Source organism: Molossus molossus, unplaced genomic scaffold (genome assembly GCF_014108415.1).
Source record: "Molossus molossus isolate mMolMol1 unplaced genomic scaffold, mMolMol1.p scaffold_m16_p_6, whole genome shotgun sequence".
In the NCBI taxonomy this organism is placed as follows: domain Eukaryota; kingdom Metazoa; phylum Chordata; class Mammalia; order Chiroptera; family Molossidae; genus Molossus; species Molossus molossus.
Window position 1 is genome coordinate 31,585,169 of NW_023425399.1, and position 15,514 is coordinate 31,600,682.

The 15,514-nt window shown below is 41.9% G+C and overlaps 1 protein-coding gene across 1 annotated transcript in view; it reads left to right on the forward strand.

The window, feature by feature from the left end:
• Positions 1 to 15,514, forward strand: part of PLCB1 (phospholipase C beta 1) — a 699,430-nt gene that overhangs the window by 390,771 nt on the left and 293,145 nt on the right. The window lies entirely within an intron of this gene.

Below are 15,514 nucleotides of genomic sequence, written 5' to 3' on the forward strand. Positions count from 1 at the left end.
ATATTTTCACTGTATTCTTTTCTTAAAAATTAATTAATTTATTTTTATTACAGATGTTTCTCCTTTTTCCCCCACTGATTCCCCCCTCCCCCTCCTTCCTCGCCCTGTCCCCAGCTTTGTTGTCCATGTCCATTGTTCATACATACATGCATATAAGTTCAGTGGTTTATCTCTCCCCCACCACTCCCTCTTCTAGGGATTGTCAGTCTGTACCCCATTTCCACATCTCTGAGACTACCCCATTCCTCAGACTGTTATGTTCATTATATTCCACAAATAAGTGAGATCATGTGATACTTGTCTTTCTCTGTTTGGCTTGTTTAACTTAGGATAATACTTTCCAGGTCCCTCCATGTCATCTCAAAGGATAAGAGATCTTTTTTTCTTACAGCTGCATAGTACTCCATTGTGTATATGTACCACTGCTTTTTTATCCATTCGTCTACTGATGGACATTTGGGCTGCTTCCAGATCTTAGCTATTGTTAATAGTGCTACTATGACCATGAGGGTATATATATTCTTTCTGATTGGTGTTTCAGGCTTCTTAGGGTATATTCTTAGAAGTGGGATCACTGGGTCAAATGGCAGTTCAATTTTTAATTTTTTAGGTCACACCATATGGTTTTTCATAGTGGCTGCACCAGTCTGCATTCCCACCAGCAGTGTACTAGAGTCCCCTTTTCTCCACACCATTGTCAACACTTGTTGTTTGATGATTTGTTGATGGCGGCCATTCTGACAGGTGTGAGGTAATACCCAACAGAGTAGAGGAAGCTGAGGACCATTTTCATTATATTCTTAATTCTCATTTTTAGTTTATCACAGCTGTAATAGAAATGCCATTTAGGACACTTTCTTCACTTACTTCTATGGGAAATAGAAATATTTGCAAGAGAGCCAGGACCTGATTTCATGAAGACTAAACTTCTAAAGTAAAGAAATGCTTTGGGGAAAATAATTTAAAACCATTTGTCTCTGATTTGGGATGCGTTTCAAACTGACTCATACCATACCCATTTATATTCATTTATTCAAGGACCAAATAAGCCACTGAGTCAACACATATTCAGTAACTGCTCTAGGTGCAATGCTGATACTAGGTAAATAGAATTGAAGAAGATTCATAAGTTTCAATCTCTCCCTTAAAGGACAGTAAAGGACTCCCCTGTCTTGCTTGCTGTTACACTGTTACATATTCCGGATGCCCAGGTTATGCTTGGCATAGAGTAGTATCAATTGTCCTCCCTCCCTCCCTCCCTCCCTCCCTCCCTCCCTCCCTCCCTTCCTTTCTTCCTTCCTTCCTTCCCCTCTTTCTCTCTTTCCTCTGTGTATTTGCCTTTTTTTCTTTTCTGTTGTTTAAATGAGTGACATTTAAAAAACACAAACACTGATAAAAAAACAAACAAACAAAAAACCCCAGAAGAACATAAAAAGCTTAGTGGATTGGGATTTGACCAAAAGTCCTCTATATTTTACCTCATGAGGTTAGAGGTCAAGTGAAACTTAATCCCCACTGAACCGCCAGCATTACCAACTTGACAATAGAAGTAATCAATTAATAATTAATATCAAAATAGGTGATTCATTATATTTTCCACACAGAACAACGAAGTCAGTGAAGTTCATAAGAATGGTATCAATTTGTCAATAAAATATTAAATGATGCTGTTTACACTCTACTCAAGAAACGTTTGCAGCATTTTTTTTTTTCTTCTTTTCATTTATTTGCAAAATTCATTTATACAGAAGTCCTCATTTAGCTTTGGTGACTGATAAGTGAGATGTTACTTGAAATTCTCTTGCTTTGTCATAACCATCCATCTAGAAAGCAGGGTGGGGCTTCCCATTTCTCTAGCTTTCTTGACCTGGTGCAGCTTCTAGGAAAACATGGTCTCTCGCTGGTAACACAGTCTGCAGAGGCCCACAGGTGGAGGAAACTAACCCAGCTGTAAATCACAACATGGAAAAAGTCTTGCATAATTTAGGGGACAGGAAAAAAATAGCTTGTCAGCCAGCAATCAGAAGCACATTATGTCAGAAAGCCTGCCCCTTGTACCTGTCAGGCTGAACGGGTCCTTTCACATGAACCTTCTTTCCAATTCATATGGAGCCGACAGACAACTCCCTCTCTTGCCTTTCAAATTACCCCACAGTCTTAGTGTTCCTTTGAAATGTTTCCAAACCACTGGAGCACACCTCATCATAGACCCTCATTGATGAAATGCAGGATGGAGGTTGTGTCAGATATAACTAATGATTAGAATTATTCCCACCTTCTCCTCGTTGTTGACAGGCTGCTAATAAAGGCAACATTGTTACACCTACAATTGATCTGTTGAAGTTAGGACTTGTTTTTGACTTAGGAAAATAGAACCTTTTTCCAGGGCTGTTCGAAGCCAATGATTTAGAGCCCTGATTTCCTATATTTATTTTTAAAATAATTCTCCCGCTGCTCATGTAATGAGGCATATTCTTATTATTACAACCCCTGGTTTTGCACAGTGGTCATGTGTCATACACACAAATACGTGGAAAGAAAAGGCATACCGAGGATCCCTCGTTGCAGTTGAGAAGAAAAAGACACTTGTTTTCTACTGTCTCTTCTATTTTAAGTCGTGAGGATCTTACCTTGATTAAGCAATTCTGGAATAAGCATAGATTGTATGAGAGGCTATATCAGTGTAAATGAGGAATTGAGCAGGTATTTGGGCTCCACCATTTGGTTGTGCTGCTAACCACTAACCCCCTTCAACGGTTGAGAGAGGTTTTGATGTCGTTCCAAGATGTTTAGACTTTCTACCACAGGCAGAGGAGAGCCTTTGAAGACCATGGAGCAGAGCAGTACGTGGTAGGAGAAAAGTTTCAGAGTAACTTGCAGAGGGGAGGTATCAATGGCAAGGGGTCGCTGAGCTCCATTCTCCTTCCGGACACACAGGAGTGCTCTAGGTCAGACACTGTTTACTCCCCGAGTCTTATAAACAGTGATATAAATGAATGATGACTGAATGAATGACTGACCCACCCAGCTAAAGAAAGAAATATGATGAAACGAAGACATGGTGACTGACCAACGAGAATTTAGGACAAGGGTATTATTTATTTTGAATCATTTATATTTATATTTGGAGTATTCACTGAATAAAAGACATACTTTGCTCCTTACTTTATGGAATGGTTTGTTTAATTTTACTTCATTTTTTTGTTCTTAACTATAGCCTCCATTCTGACTCTAGTAACAGTTTTGGTTTTATAACACTTGGTAGGTAAAGAAGACAGTGCCTAAGCCTGTTCGGTCATTCCAACTTGAACCATCCCATCAGCCCTTCATTGGGAGGACAGACTTTCCGTTCTGTCAGTCTCATTGTAGCCCATGCCAGGGCTTTGCCAGTGGGTATTGGTACCACAGTTGATGGGACTCCCATGTCAAGGAGTCCAGAAACTTCTCTCCTCCACCTCCTGACCATTTTACCCACTCTGTTGCAAAGGCGTTAGGTCTCCAGGAAGGGGGAGTCAAAGGACCCTGGTCCTTTCCTTGACTTTCATTTGGATTCCTCTCCCTAACCACGGCTCCAACCAATTGCAGGTCAGATTTCTCACTATAATCTTCGAATCAGGGCTTCCAAAATGCCTCCAAATCAGGGTAAATAAAGCAGACTTGTTTGGGGCTCTTAAATCCCGGGGCGGGGGGATCAGTAAGGGGTCCTTTTTTTGGCCTGCACCATTTTGGGTAATACTGTGGGTGTTCATGTGCTGGGCCAGGGCCACTGTGGTTGGGGTCGCAGGCTTGGCTCCTTCTCTGGGGGCTCAGTGCATGGATTCCGGCACCTCCGTCAGCTGAGATGAGCTCAGGCAAAGACTGAGGGGGTCCTTGGTGGTGAAGGCTGCTGTGGTCTTCTGCTCCCCTTTTCCTCCAAAGGGGGTGGTCACAGCTGAGGGGAATCTCTTTTGGCATCAAGTTATGTGGGGCTGGGGGATGGGCCAACACGTGTGAAATGCTGCCTGTGCTTTTCTATGTAGCCGTCTTTGATTTCTGTGCCCACTGGGCTGCTTGGCTCCTGCATGTACTCAGAGCTATTTTCATCAGTGAGTAGCTGTCAATCATTGTTTTTCTGGAGGTACAAGTGATGGGACTTCCTAGTCCACCAATCTTGCTGATGTCACACTCCCAAATGTTTGTTGATTCTTTTGTGTGTGTAAGAAATAAAGATGGTCCTTGAGGGGCAGGAACTTTTACATGGTATTGGCTTTAGCTGGGGTGCTTTCATGGTGCTAAGCTAATGGGGGCGAGTTAGGACCCAGGGGAAGCCAGCTGGCTCTGCGTTCTCCAAAGGCACCCATGACTGTCCTTGATACTGAAAGTTGGCTCAGGAGACTCAGAGGACAGAAATTTGAGGCAATGGTAAAAGGGAGAGAAATTTCTTATTCTGGAAAAAGACAGTCTTCTCTGTATCATTCCAATTTTAGTATATGTGCTGCCGAGGTGAGCATTCATGTAATTGTCTAATGATTACGTACTGAGTCCGGCCAGTGTGGCTCCGTAGTTGAGCATCGACCCATGCACCAAGAGGCAGCTGGTTTGATTCCCGGTCAGGACACATGCCCTGGTTGTGGGCCAGATCCCCAGTGGGGGGTATGCAGGAGGTGGCCAATTGATGTTCCCTCTCATCGATGTTTCTATCTCTCCCTCTCACTTCCTCTCTTTCCAAAATCAATAAAGGAAAAAAAAAAAGATAATTATGTATTGAATCAACTCTGACATGTAAACAATGTCTCAGATCTGGAAGGCAGGAAGAGTTTTGAGATAAAACTTTCTTTGCAAACTTCCCCCTCTGTACCTTTGCATAAAATGTTGCAGTAGCAGTACAATTAAGATCAGGTAAAGAGGAACGAGGTTGCTTCAGCTAGCTGCAACACACCCAGTCAACTGCATTACCCAGCTGTGATCCATTTTCCTGCTGCAGAGGGAGAATTTTGAATAGACTGAAAACACTTCCTGTAGCAGGAGCACGGGGCCCAGCAGGTTCTTTCTACACAGGAACTCATTTATTTCACTCATAGACTGGCCTCAGGTGGACACACAACCTCTTCTCACTTTAACGCGACCCATGGTCTCTCTGAATGACCAGGTAAACAGTCCCAGAAGTGAATGGTTCCCAGGCTCCTGTGTTTCCTTGACCTGTTCTTTCATAGACGTGAACGTCGTCCTGTGATGGACTACTCATGCCCCAGGTACTCCCATAGGCATTGTCTAACCACAAAGGGCAGAACTTCTTGAATCCCAGCAAGTGACCCACAAAAGCAGTGGTCAGACTAGCAATGGACTGGGGAAACTGGCAGCCACTTGTGGTCATTTTATTTAAAATTTTTTATTTATTGATTGATTTTAGAGAGAGAGGAAGGGAGAGGGAGAGATAGAAATATCGATGAGAGAGAACATAGATTGGCTGCCTCCTGCATGCCCCCCACTGGGGATTTGGCCCACAACCTGGGCATGTGCCCTGACCAGGAATTGAACAGCAACCTCTTGGTGCATGGGGTCGATGCTCAACCACTGAGCAACACCGGTGCGGCATTCTTTGGTCATTTTAGCCAATATATATGACCCTTCCACATTCTCCACGTTAACAAGTTTTCTATTGTCAAAAGTCTCACTGGGTATTATGTTGATTGGCTTAAGTTTCCCGTGGCTGTGAATATGGCCTGGGTCCTCTCTTTCCTTTTCATATGCCTTGGCAGACAGCTGTTCTGAAATCTGGGGCTGGAGGCTCTTAAGTAGAAATTGTTGAGCACCGGCAGAAAGAACAGCACCTAAGAAAAAATGGAAGCGCCTCGGTGACATTGGCAGAATTGCTTTTCTTTCCGATCTTGTTGGTAGAATTCTCTTTCAGATTCCAGGGAATTACTGTTTCTCACATACTTCTTAGAGTAATATACTTTGAGCCAGGAAGGACCTAGAGGCGGATCAGGAAATTGAGGCCCATGGTTAACTGACTTGTTCCACAGTCATGACTGCAGTCCATCAGTGGAAACAGAAACTTTTTAACAAATTATGCTTTGTTTGCTTATATTTAAAATTCATCCATTTGCCCGGCCGTTATGGCTCAGTGGTTGAGCATCAACCCATGCACCAAGAGGTTGCCAGTTCGATTCCCAGTCAGGGCACATGCCCAGGTGGTGGGCCAAATCCCCAGTGAGGGGCGTGCAAGAGACAGCCAATCAATGCTCTCTCTCATCAATATTTCTATCTCTCCTTCTCCCTTCCTCTCTTTCTAAAATCAATCAATAAAATAAAATAAAATTCATCTATTCATCTGTTCATTTGGCCATCAACTGCCCCTTGAGCAGCTGCTATGCAGGAGGCACTATCAGGACACTGAGAACACAGTGGTAAAGGAAACAGACCGAGTCCCTGTCCTTATGCTGCTGATAAATGCCCTTGCTTCTTGTGGGTCAAACTGTGTCAGCATCATCTAGGAGCTTGTTAGAATGCAGAGTCTCAGGCTCACTGCAGACCTATGGAATCAGAATATCCTTTTAGGCAATATCCCCTGGGGGCTCCTGTGCATATATCTCGACTATAGTAAGAATATACCAATTGTATCCATTTGTCCAAACCCATCTGATGGTGCACTCAGAATAAGTGTGTTCTGTTATATGCAAATGATCTCAAAAAGTTGAAAAGAATAAAAAAAAAATCATAACAAGGATGTAACCTAAATCACGTGAAAGAAAAATGCAGGTGAGAAAAAAAGCTGTTGCAAAGTGTAACAGTTGAACCAAACTTTTCTCCAAACGAGGGGAGAAATGGGGATGTGTGGCAGGTACATTACTGTATATTGCAAAAGACCATTCCAGCACCCCGGAAACCTCGGGAGTTGGCAGAATAAAATAGTGGAGAATCTAAAGTGATACTGCAAGGAAGAAACACACAGTCAGCATTCAGGAGACACTTTCCAATTGTGCTTCCATCTCTATTACTTCCTAGCTTTGTGACCTTGGGCGATTGATTCAGTTATTCTTGGGAAGGCAATTTTCTCCTTTCAAGCAGTGGTCAGAATACCTGTTTTCACTTTGCTGTTTAAGGGTTACATGCAACAAAACATCTGGGAAATTGCTTTGAAGATTAGAAGGCACCGTATATGTGTAAGTGGTTGCTAAAATTTTCTTCTCTGAGTTGTATTCATATCCATGTGACCAAGAAGGTGGAAAGGACTCCAATTATCAGGCATTACTGACCCTGACCCCGTTTTAGGACACGGTCAACTTTTGCCCATGTTCCATGCCAAATACTCTTTATTACATGAAGTGTTCCCAAATCAGGTACAGCACACTCACTTTGAATGTATTCTTTAGGTTAGAGTCTTCTCAATAAAAGACAAAACGGTGAAAGGCAAAAACGTGTCTCATAGAGAGAGGGCATATGTAACAACATGGAAAGTCACAAAATAGATTTGATGCAGACTTTTATATTCTGTACCCATTAACATTTTCTTGAGCACATGGCACTGAGCAAGACGTAGAAGATTACACAGCATGAATAAAACAGTCTTCACGGATAGTATATATCTAAAGTTATTTGAATGAAAAACCGTATGAGGAAAATATTGTAAGTAAAAAAGTTTAGTGCAGTGGAGTTGGAAAAGGGGATAAACACTTGTCTCTTGGAATGGGAGAGGTGGTGTTTGAAGCGAGCCTTAAGGAATGAGGAGGAATCTGCTGAGAATGAGAAAGGCATTCCAGGTGGGAGAATAGATTGATCCAAGTCATGGGATTGGGAACATGCCAGGCATCCCCGGAATGGTGTGCTGGCCAGGTTGGCTGGGAGGAACTTTATGTTTGGGGCGCTCGTGTGGGAGATCAGGCTGAAGAAGGGGAATTGAGGACAAGCCCTTGGGAGGCTGTGTGTGCCAGTCTTTCTTGGATGGACATGAAAAACCACTGGAGGTTTCTGAGCAGGACTGTGCTGTGGCTCAAAGTGTGTCAGTACACGGGGGATCTGGCAGCCCTGTTCTGTACACACTCACACTGGGAGGGAGGACTGCTGGGAGGCCAGTGAGGAAACAAATGAAATGGTGCAGGGGGGGGAAATCAGAACTAGAACTGGCATAATATGTGTAGGGATAGGGAGGTAAATATAAATACAAGTTACATTGGTGTTAAAAAATTGGCTGGATTATAAAACCTGTTGGATTGGGACAGTGGGAAAGAAGAAGGTGTCCAAGCAGACTCACATTTCCAGCCCAAATGAAAAACCTCAGAAGAGTGCATTGAGTGAGGGTAGTGGACTCACTTTTAACACATATGATTAAGCGGTGCTAGTGGGACAGCTAATACTATTGGGTATTTCTTCTATCTGGTCCATGTTTACGTGTATTCTCCTATTTAATTTTCTAAATGACTTTGTGAGAAGAGCGAGATCATACCAGTTTTACAGATAGAGAGATTGAAGCTCAAGAAGTAAAGTAACCTGCCTAAGTTGGCAAAATTGTCAGGAAGAAATCTAAATATCGTATTGTTTGTATATCACCATAGCAAAGAATCTAGCGGTCAGCTGAACATAGACTCCATATAGTGGCTTTATCTGAAGGTACTGAGAAGCTGAGTTTCTGCCCCTCCCTGCCACAGTGCAGAGCACTCTGAAACCCACACAGCTTGTCCTCACAGTCTTAAAAACTCCAGAAAGCAGGATAGTCTCCTGGTCCAGCGATCATTTCTAATGGAGACCAGTCATTCATTCCAATGAATGCTTCAGTAGTATTTTGTTAACACGCTACATTCATAAATTACTTTCTAAGCTATGTTTTGGGAATATATCATCAATCAATTTTTTTTTTTTATATTGCCAAGAATGCCGCTGATTCAATATGGAAACACATATCGTATACTTACGTTCTGGGAGAAAAGTAATATAACACAACCCATGTTCCAAAGCTCAGTCACCTCCTAAGTAGACCTTGCTACAAAAATCGTGTAATCAGAACACGGCTGACAAATTTCAGATCTCTGGCTGAAATTAGCAGTTGATGATATTATAATAAACAACATGACCATTGTTGCATCCTGGGTGTTTCTTATTTAAGCTGTATGTTTGTAGGAAATAACTAGTATCATAAACCTTCGTGACAAAAATTACATTTCTATGTTATAAGAGAGTTTTTTTACACCATAAAAAAATGAGTTCTTTTGAATTCAGCTGTGCTTCTCTGAATATTATTTTCTGCAACGGCTTTACCTTATCTCTACTCTGCTGTTTCCAGATAGCTATTTTGCTCTATGTATCTGAAGATTTATAATTGCACCTCCTAGGCAGAAATCAAGGGCTGGCATTAATTAACCGTTACTGGGGAAATGGCCCACTGATAAAACAAATGCATACATTTTTAGAATAATAACTTCAATTCTTCTCTGAAAAATTTGAAACAGCAGGCTGTCACTTCACAGAACTTTCTCATTTCCCCAAAGTTGCAATAAAACAAGCTTATTGTTTCTTCAGGCTACTAAGCATCAAGTCGTTTGTTTTCTGTGCTCATTCTGTCTGCTCATGGCTCGTGCTTGTGTTCACTGAAGCCCTACAGCTGACTCCGGCATTATATTTTTAAATAAACAACATTGGTACCTTTGGACATGGATATTATCAAAGGAAGGATCTAATTGCCCATCACAGATTTGAACCAGGCAATGATTCCTCCTGAAACCTGATGGGGAGACCCAGGAAATTAGTGTTGCACAGAGACGTGTATCAGATGCATCATAAAAGCATCGTCTCCTTGGTTTAAATGGTGTCACCTTTATGTACCCAGTTTTGCAAGCTGGGAACTTCTGAGGTATTCTTTATGCTTTTCTCTTCCAACCCATTTTCAGCCCACCCAAGTTCTGAAGTATCACTTCTGGAACCAGTCCCAGAATGTCCCGGATGCAATCATTTTTCTCTTTTCACCTTCCCCCACTTAGTCCACCTTGATGCCTTGCATTCACCTCTGAACTCCCCACCATTTGCCTGTACCTCTCTCCAGCCTTTTCTCCATACTACACTCAATGTGATATTTTCACATTAACTAGAACATCAAGTGAGTCCCAGGCTGAGATCCTTCGATAGCTGTCGTTGCTCTGAGTAGCAAGACCAAAACCCTTCTCATGACCCGGGAGGCCCTGCACATTCTGGCCCCACTATTTCTCCAGGCCATTCATCACCATTCTCCTCTTCTCTGGGAGCACGAGATCCCCTCCATTGAGACTGATCCTTCTTTCCCATTTCTTCTCATGGTTAATCTGTTCATCTGCCTTCAGATCTTAATGCAAGGGTCCCTTTCTCAGAGAAGACTTCCCACCACTCTACAACCCTGCCTCCAGGATCAATTCTATCTTTTTATCTATCTATCTATCTATCTATCTATCTATCTATCTATCTATCTATCTATCATCTATCATCTATCTATCTACCTATCTATCTATCTATCTATCTATCTATCTATCTATCTATCATCTATCTATCTGTCATCTATCTATCTACTTTGTATGTACACATTCAGTAGGACTATATCTCTATTTCAGAGGACTTACATATTTCCTTTTGCTCATTTATATTTACTTGAGTCCAGTTTTCACCACTAAACTGTAAACACCATGAGAACAGTGGTTGTATCTGGAACTATTTAGCTTTATAAGCTTAACACCTAATTCAATGTCTGGCACAGGCAAGTTCCTTAGTATATGTTAGTGGAATAAGTTGAGGGTTTTGCTGAGCTCTGACTGTTGATCAAGAAGTAACCACTGGCAAAAATTAGATTTCCAAGAAAAGGAAGTATTTGAACATTTCTCAGCAAATGGTTTTCAGTGAAGCAGGGAGGAAAGGAAGACCAAGAGACCAAAAGAAACTAAAAGGGGAATGAGGAGGCAAGTGAGGCCACAGAAGCGAGCTTCTTCCCTTAGCTACTGTCATCTATGTTGGACACCGCTCAACTGGAATCGAAGAAGGAGGTCTAGGCCTGGGTTGGCAGTGCTTACTTTTAAGTATTCTCATTTGTGTAGCCAGTTACTAACGAGGCAGCAGAGGACCAGTCCACTGGAAGGTCCAGGTGGCCAAGGGATTGCATAATACTTGATTTTGATTCCTAAACCAAGTCCTAATTCATTCCACCCCCACCCCTCAAACCTTCCTTCATTTCCTGGACCATCAGGGTATTTTGAGTATATTCTTAGAATCAAACTTTAAACCAATGCTTCCCCTGTAAGTTTTTTTTCTATGATTTCTTATGTACCTTGCATGAAGTTCACCATGCATAATGAATTAAAAGAACAACTCCCTGCAGTTAAGAGGTTGGAGAATCCCAGCTGATCATTCATTCTCTGTCTTTATCTTTAGCTCTGTATCTGTTTGTATCTCTCTCTGTCTCTGAAGAATGGATTGTTTTTTACCAGGAGCAGATGAAAAGATGTGCCCATCATTTCGGCAGTTTAGATTCTATAACAAGGAATGACAGGCGAAGTGGACAGAGAACAGACATCAGCATGTTGCATGGAATGAGGTCTGGAGCTAATTTCCCTGTAATTAACAGGAATAATCAAATCTAGTGTAATTTCATAAACTATTAGTAAGTACATTTCACCACAAATCACTTACAAATTTCTCTCTTGCAAAATTGTGGGTTTTCAATTTAATATAACCGAGGAGTAAGAATTTTACCTTCAGGTCAAATGTAACTAATAACGTGAAAAAAAAAAAAAAATCTCTTTCTCCCAGAAGCCATCTACTGTGAGATCTCTTTCTTTCCACTGAAAGGTCACAGACTAGTTTGAAGACAGTAAATATCCTCAGACACTTTTTCTAATTTATAAGGAACAGTTTTTATGTTTATAGGAGTTTATTCTCCTTCTTGGCCTCAGCCAAAATATATACTCAACTTGCCTTTTTAATGGTCATCATTTCTTCTAGACGGCATAGCAGAGGTATTTTATTCGGAGGGTGTGACCCTCTCGTTCCTGTGCACACCTGCTGTCTTCCATCCCTTGTACCTGGTTTCACCTGAGGTCTTTCTCTGGTGACCTGGCTATCCATCTGGGTGCTGGGGAGTGAGCACTCCCGGGAAGAGCCCTCAGACAATAATCCATTGGATTTACTGGATAAATGTCCAGCTCATCCCTGAGGTGACTAACTACACTGCTCCCAGAGGCCCTGAATGATGAAAGCCCAGTTGCCCATAGTAGTAACTGCTCAGCAATATAGCCTTCATTTCTCCAGCCCCTTCTCTTCCTTTCTCGTGGCTCTGTTTCCCTGCAAGTGTCTTCTGAGATCAGCTCCCAAATCAACTACTACTTATGCCAAAATCCTTGTTGCAGTCTTTAGCTTTTTTCAGTAAAAGAGAATGTTGTAGATTTCTGCTTCCAAAGGGAGATGAGGAGGCCCACACTGAGAGGGAGAGTCTTGGCATTCATCAGAAGCTGTAGTTAATATGAGATTTGACACTTAAGCCAAGTTAGCAAGACCATTATGTCTAACCAATTATATGAATACTGAAATCCTTGCATGCCGATTAGTAAATAGCTTCTTCCCAAACTCCAATGGGCTTGACCACTACCCTGATCCCCAGTCCCTTCCCATGATTCAGCAACTAGCAGTTAATATTTGCCATAACAGGAAGCCCTCAAGACTCTCATGTGTGTTATAGGCATCAACTTTCCCGACAGATTAGTGTGCTTGTTACGTGGGCAATGTTTTTAGTATTATTTGTGGCTAATCTGGCATCTTCTGTGTCCAGATTTAAAGTAGCGCTCCTTCTTTGATGACTGCGTGGAGAACGTGAAGTCCCATTCTCCTCACGCAATTTCGTCATTTCTCTGCAAAAACATCCTTCAGCCCCTGGTGTCCAACTGACACATGCTAGATTTTTAGGAAAGTGGATGGGGAAAGAGGTAGGAGATGAATGAGTAGAGAGGTCAGTACCTGATGAATCTCTGGGAAGATTTGTCAGCCTTTCAGTTGGAGCTGGCCCCACAGACAGCCCATTTCCTGTATAGTCGCAGCCCTGTGCATTTATAAACAATGGAGTGCCTACTGGAGCGCACTGGATGTGCCTTCCCTGGGAGCGTGCTGACATTCTTGCTTCTGTTTTTTGTCTCCGTTCAAAATGTCCACAGGAGATATAAGACCGAACATCTCTCTCTCTAACACACACACACAATTTTATAGTGGATATTTGCTATTTGGCCAGAGGATTAAATTCCAGGCCCAAAGCCAGATGCCAGAGCCACAGCCCACACTGCCATCCCCAGGCATCCGCCATTTCACATCTGGTCCTGCACTCCCAGCTCCCTGCCCAGGCTGTACGCGTTATAGCTGGAAAAGCATGTTTATGCTGATTTCATGGTGATTCCAGTTAATCACCTCAGGGAGCTATTAAGAATTCAGGATAAACTTCGGCTGGTGAGCAACTAGGTGAGGTGTGTCCACAGGACAACTGTTCCTGAGCAGCATCCTTCACAGATTTGATGACCCCTGAAAACATTCTGATTTACATCCGTAACTGTGTTCTGAGGAGCAGGGCTGAAGCTCCAGATGCTATTTTTTTTTTTAAATTTTGTTTTAATGTTTTTATTGATTTGTTACAAAGAAAGGAAGGGAGAAGGGAGAGAAAGATAGAAATATCCGTACAAGAGAGAAACATCTATCAGCTGCCTCCTGCATGCCCCCTACTGGGGATCAAGCCCGAAACCCAGGCATGTGGCCTGACGGAATTGAACCGGGACCTCGCAGTCCATGGGATGGCACTCAGTCTACTGAGCCACACCAGCCCAGCTCTTCTCAGTCCATGGGATGGTACTCAGTCCACTGAGCCACACCAGCCCAGCTCCAAGGGCAGGCCACAGATAAGTCAGTTATCAGACTCAGGGGGATTTTGTAGCCCAAGTGCATCTTATAGTTTCTTGTGAGCAAGTAATCACAAAATGCAAAAGGCATGCTCCCACCCGTGTGAAAAGGCAGTTTCAGGGTTGCTTTCAGTGTCTGCCATTGCCAGGCAGGATTTATAGTTTCTCACCATTTAGATTTGCTATTGAAGTTTTAATGAAATGCCAAAAATGTCAGTTAACAAGTAAACGATGCAACACAGCTCTAAGTTAAAGTGGAATCATTTCTTGAAATAAAGCAACAATTTTGTGCCCAGAAATCTTGTTTTAAGATTACAAACTTCTCAGCCCTTGAAACTTCTTTATTTTTAAAAAATAGATTCTTGCCCTGGCCGGTTTGGCTCAGCGGTTAGAGTGTTGGCCCACGGATCAAAGAGTTGCGGGTTCAATTCCAGTCAAGGGCACGTACCTTGGTTGCAGTTTAGTCCCCAGCCCTGGTTGGGGTCATGCGGGAGGCAACCAGTCTATGTGTCTCTATAACATCTATGTTTCTCTCTCTCTCTCTTCCCCTCCCACTCTATCTGAAGATATTTGAAAAAGTATCCTTGGGTGAGGATTTAAAAAAAAAAAAAAAGATTCTTATACATGTAAGCCTATAACTCTTATCCTATGTGCCTGTTTCTGTGAAGTTTTTTAAAAAATCTTTCATTCTATTTTTTTAATTTAAAAAAAAGTCATTTTTATCCATACCCAGTGACATGCTTTTATTGATTTTAGAGAGAGAGAGAAACATCAGTGTGAGAGTGAAACATTAATCAGTTGCCTCCCATACACATCCTGCCCAGGAATAAAACCCACATCCTTTTGGTGTTCAGATGATGTGCCAGCCAACTGAGTCACACCAGCCTGGGCTTAGTCTTTTATTTTTGTTTGTAACTGTTGATAGCATTTGGGGAGGGGAAATGTTTTAAAAATCAGAAAATAAAGAAAAATGTAATCAGATGAGCCTAAAAAAACAAAATAGGATCCTTAATAAAATCATTAACCCCCAAAAGCTATTCTACAACTGTATATTCATTAAAATGGCTAAAATTTAAAAATTACTAATAAGACCAAGTGTTTACAAAAATGTAGAACATGAACTCTCATGCTGTGGTGACATGAAATGGTGATACTACTTTGGAAAACTTTGGGCAGTTTCTTATAATGTTCAATAGACACCACCTGTCCTCTGACCCAGAAATTCTACTGCTAGGGTTTTACCCAGAAGAGGTAAAATATACTTAATATTCATAACACCTTTATTCATAATAGTTCCAAACTGGAAACAACCCAAATGTTTTATCGACTGGTGAATGAATAAACAATTTGTGGTATATCACATAATGCAATACTACTCTGGCATAAATCGGAATGAAATAGTGATACATTCCACGGAATGGAAACTCATGTTTTCCAGGAGACTTGAAGAGGCGCAAAAGAGAACATACTCCACAATTCCATTAATACTAAGTTCAAAGACAGGCAAAACACTCTGTAGTGATAGAAACCAAATTGGTTGATTCTGGAGTGCAGGGGGATGGACAAGAGCATGCGGAGAACTTTCTAGAGAGATGAAATGTTTTATATCTTGATCTGGGTGATTACGTGATCATATACAATTGCCAAAG